Source organism: Dioscorea cayenensis, chromosome 19 (genome assembly GCF_009730915.1).
Source record: "Dioscorea cayenensis subsp. rotundata cultivar TDr96_F1 chromosome 19, TDr96_F1_v2_PseudoChromosome.rev07_lg8_w22 25.fasta, whole genome shotgun sequence".
In the NCBI taxonomy this organism is placed as follows: domain Eukaryota; kingdom Viridiplantae; phylum Streptophyta; class Magnoliopsida; order Dioscoreales; family Dioscoreaceae; genus Dioscorea; species Dioscorea cayenensis.
Window position 1 is genome coordinate 12993159 of NC_052489.1, and position 5161 is coordinate 12998319.

The window sequence follows — 5161 nt, forward strand, 5'->3', positions numbered from 1 at the left end:
GATTACTCCATGAAAAGTTGGGATGATTCTTCCAACCTCGAATTGTAGGTGTTCTTTCATATGGATTCCCTTGAGATCTCATTCCATTACCTACAAAGTTAACATTCTCAATCGAAGAAACATCACCAATGATAATTGGGACATCGGAGGAGCATGTCCCTCCACCACAACGGTGCAATTTGTCATGGCCGCCTTTTTCTTGGGCCGCCAATGAATTTACCGCATCAATTTCATGGAGACCGGCCACCTTTTTCTTCTCTCTAGCGTTCCATCGGTAGCTATTTAACCCCATTTCCTCAATCAATTGACTAGCCTCGTGCGGGGTCTTGCTACCTAAGGTACCTCCTCGCCGCATCCAAGAGTTGCCTTGTACTCTCGGGTTCAAACCATTGTAGAAGGTTTGAACAATCATCCACTCAGAATCCGTGTTCGGACACTTGCTGCAGGAGTTCCTTGAACCTTTCCCATGTCTCAAATAGAGACTCCAATTCCAACTGTATAAAGGATGAGATCTCATTCCTAAGCTTTGCTGATTTTCCGGGAGGGAAATAACGGGCTAGAAAAGCTTCTACCATCTCCTCCTATGTAGTGATTGATGCCCTAGGTAATGAGTGTAGCCACTGCTTTGCTTTCCCCTTTAAGGAAAATGGGAAGGCTCTTAATTTGATGGCATTATCCATCACACCATTTATCTTCAGCATGTCACACACCTCGAGGAAGCTCTCTACGTGACTATTTGGATCCTCATCTGCCAAACCGTTGAAATTTATGCGGACTCATCTGCACGATATGGATGAATGCCTGGGTTTTAGCTCGAAAAGTCGAGTCATGGATTGGGGGACGACAATACCGATTGTGTCCACAACACGAAGGTTTGGCATAATCGGATAGTGTCCGTTGTTGCTCATTTTTGATTCACGCCATGTTGTCAAATCCTTCTACTTCCAAAATCACCGTGATTAGGTCAGTTATCGAGGGTTCTTTCCTTTTCCTTCGAAGTGTACGTCTCAAGCTCGCGGTCTTCTTCAATCAATATTGATGGATTCCCTCGGGTCATAACCTGGAGCTGCACCAAAAGTAAAGAAAAAGAAAATCAGAATGATGATAGAATAAGAAGATATGAAATAGAATGTGTAGTGGAATAGCTAAGAAAACAAAGTGCAAAGTATCTCTAAAAACCTAGCTCCCCGGCAACGGCGCCAAAAACTTGACAAGTTCCCCTTGCTTATATCCGCAAGTGCACGGGTTTGTCGAGTAATAATCCCGGGTGAGCGGGTCGAATCTACGGGAGTAGGGAATGAAAGACACTTAATTTCGGTTCTTAGCTATGTGAGAAGATCAACAATGATAGGTGTGATAATAGATTCAATTTTCAACAATTAAAAAGCAAACAAGTGAGATAGCAAAGAAAGTAAAGGAAAAGGGTAAGGCAATCGATAAAGATGGGGTAGCTCGGATGATGCTTCACCTAGGATAAATCGCTATCAAGTGCAAGAACTCTCTATTATGCTTCCTAATAAATGCAATGGTGAGTCGTGGAAATCCTTACATACATAGTCCCAAATCTAAGGTCAACTATGACTAACTCTATTCATGTCCCGGAGGAGAGATTAAAGTAACCTCTCAACCTCGCACTCGAATAAAGTTACAATGGGCTCTAGGGATTCCAAGTGATAAATCACTTCCTAATTATAGACCTAACCCTTTGGTTCAGCGGGAAGGTCCCCTAGCCACAATTAGCCCATAGATACTAAGATCCCCTCAACGCTTCACTCCATTGCACGCGCAAACTAGGGCCCCTAGCGGAGGTTCATCCCTTAGACCATTCACTCTATTATGGCCGCAGAAGAACTTAAGGAATGGAGGTAGAATCTATCACGCTCGGAGGGAAAGTGGGACGCCCCTGCACCTCCCGACTCACCCTCTCAACCCTCTCCAATCTAGCTTTGTCTAACGCCATGGTGTGTCACTCACTCACAAGGTTACCAACAAGAACTCTCAACCCAAGTGTCACTCTAGGGAAATGTTCATACAATCAAGCAATCAAGATTGGAACTCACAATAAACATCAATTTATTGAAAAGCATAATAAAGAAGTTCAATGAAACGAGTACATCCTAGGGTTCACAATCACCCAAGTACCCACTAGGGGTTTAGCTCTCCATGGAGCTAAGTACAATCAAAAGAAACTGAATGTAAAAAGCAATGAATCCATAAAGAAACCCCTCGATAGTCGTGTCGATGGTCTTGTGGAAAGTCCTCTACTCGTCAGTCCAAGGATTCCCTTCGTCCGGGTATAGGATACGCCTCGATCGAAGCTCCCCTACCAACCTTCTTCCTAATGGAATCACGATGTCGGACCGTAGAACCTCTCCAAAAACCTTGGCCAATACCCTCGAAAACCCCTAGCCGAAACCCTCTCTCAAGTTAGGGGAAAAGATGGAGAAAAGAATAATGAAATCGGCTTTTAAATAGTGGTCGAATCGAGGGACTGCAGGCGTGTATGTCACACGCCCTCGTGGGATTTCCACACGGGCATTGGATAATATCCACACGCCCGTGTGGATTCTCTGCTTCTCCGATTTCGGCCGGACTACTATAGTGCTTGCTACTAATGTTTTACTATAGTACCCGCTACAGATTTCCAACGGAAATACTCCCAATTCCATACTTTCATTGTGGTAACGCAAACGGGCACACGTTTACGTCGTGAATCACTTGCTTCTTCAATGATGTACATGTTGGTGGATCTCTTGTTCTTATATGCATAAGTCAGAATGCTCGAGTGTGACTGCATTTGTGCTCCTCCAAATGAATGTGCTCACTCGATTACGAGGAGGTTGGCACACACTCTAACATCTCACACCTGACCTATGTCTTCGCGTTTGAACCTTAGCAAGATCTCCTCCAAAATAGGTGCATTACGATCCACATTGGCCTATTTCCTTCATACTCGTCCTCACAACCCTACCTGCATGAAAGTAACATAAAAACACACATATTAATGTAAAAACCTGAGAAAAGTAATGCTCAACATAAGGAATGAACGCTTTGCATTCATATCGCACAAGCACTTATCAATGACACACTGGACACCCAAGGCCACCGGGTGTTGGAGAACCTTGGGGTGTTTTCTCATGTATGTTGGATGATAACTTGTTAATTCCATGCTTGGTAATTTTGAGATTTAATCCATTGTTTCCATGCTAAGTGCTACACTAAGGAGAAATCCGTAGCTCTTTTTTGAATGATGCATGTAGATGTAACTTGCTCGCATGTATTAGGTCATGAATGGATTAAAAGGGAATGCTTGTATCATCACACTGAGAAATCGGGTGTTTGGTAGCCCTCCATGTAGGTTTAATCCGAAGAAGAGTAGGTTTAATCCTAAGTGAGATTTCCTAATACTCAGTGCAATCGTAGGAATGTGGATTTGGAAGAAATTCCTATCTATGTTCGTATGGGATTAGGGTTCAATCACCGAGAAATTTGGGTTGTTCTAATCTTTGGAATCTCATGGTCCATTTTTACCCTCTTGCATCTTTAGATCATCATCCATGTTGCATGATAACCCCTCAAAGGGATTCTCATCCATAGGCCTTGCATCTCATTGATTTTCTTGCTTGCTTATTGTTTGTTCTCTAATTTGGTCATAATATCGCTTTTTAGCTTTTAATTACATTTAGTAGAGTAAAAATCTATCACTTGAGATCTTAGGCTAGATAATAGCTCAAGAAGGAGTAATAGGAGATCCTTAGCCCCTGCGGAATACGATCCTCGTGTCTTCAAACGAGGTATTAATTGACGATCCCTGACACTATGGGAAGCAATCAAGTTTTTGGCGCCGCTGTCGGGAACTTAAGGATTTCTACTGAAACTTTTTAGATTATTACTCTCGCCATTTTTATTCTTTTATTCATTCTTTATCGTTATTTCTTTCTTAATAGTTTAATTCACTTTCCATTTCTTTCTGTATAGTCCATCTTGTGAATGCAACAATGCAACTCCGAACATCAAGTTGGAAGACTACGCATACGCATTTGATGGTCGGATTAATTTGCGACTCAACAACTTTTTCACACCTCCCGTGATAACCATTTTTGGTACTGCCGCTATCTAGGGATTCGAGCATATCTTATGATGGTGGCAGTTGGCACACTGTGTTTTAGACCTTTATGAAAAGTGGAACACCATCAGTGAGTGAAGGAAGCATATCACCAATTGAACAATTTGTTTTGACTATCGAGAGTTACGTGAATCCCACCTTGGAGAACCGTGTTGATATGGGCCAAGTGTCGCTAAGCGTACAAGAGGCCAAAGGGGTGCAACAGTGTGGGCAGAATGTTTTGGGCAACAATGAAGGTCTAGGAAATGATGCTGAATATTTTGAGCTTCGTGTTCATTGTGCTGCAACGCCTCGATGAGAGTGCAGTGGTCCAAACAGTGGTGATGGGCTTTTGGAACATGGGTTTGATGTCATCAATCGAGGAAGCATCAGATTTGGAGTTGAAAATACTAAATAAACACCTTGAGTACGCCTTTTTGGGAGAAGGTACATAGTTTCCAAATATCATCTCTTCAAACCTAACAGTTGAACAGAAGAATGGGCTGGTGGATATACTAAAGAGGCACAAGAGAGTGATTTCTTGGAAGATTGCTGACATAAGAGGGATAAATCCATCTGTTTGCACTAACAAAAATTCTAATGACGTATGATCACTGCACTCCAAAGCCTTACCACAAAGAAGACTCAATCCCGAACATGAAAGAGGTGATCCCACAGTAAATCATCAAGCTTCTCAATGCGCATCATCTACCCGAGCATCGATAGATGAGTGGGTAAGGCCGCAGTGTGGTCCCAAAGAAAGGGGGAATGACCGTGATCACCAATGAGAAAAATGAGTTAATCCCGACTGCATAACTACCGGGTGGAGAGTATGCATTGACTATAGAAAATTGAATGATGCCACCCGAAAAGATCATTTTCCACTGCATTTCATTAACCAGATGCTAGAGCGGTTAGCTGGGCATGCCTACTATTGCTTTTTGGATGGGTTCTCTAGTTATTTCCAAATTCCCATCGCCCCCGAAGATCAGGAGAAGACTACGTTCACTTGTCCGCACGTCAGACATTTGCTTATCGCCGCATGCCTTTCGGCCA

The 5161-nt window shown here is 42.9% G+C and overlaps 1 non-coding gene across 1 annotated transcript; it reads left to right on the plus strand.

Moving 5' to 3' along the window:
• Positions 1 to 420: 420 nt before the first annotated feature.
• On the plus strand, positions 421 to 527 carry LOC120250889. The gene has a single exon (XR_005533221.1). It is a non-coding gene; the product is annotated as a small nucleolar RNA R71 (small nucleolar RNA).
• The last annotated feature ends 4634 nt before the right edge of the window (positions 528 to 5161 follow it).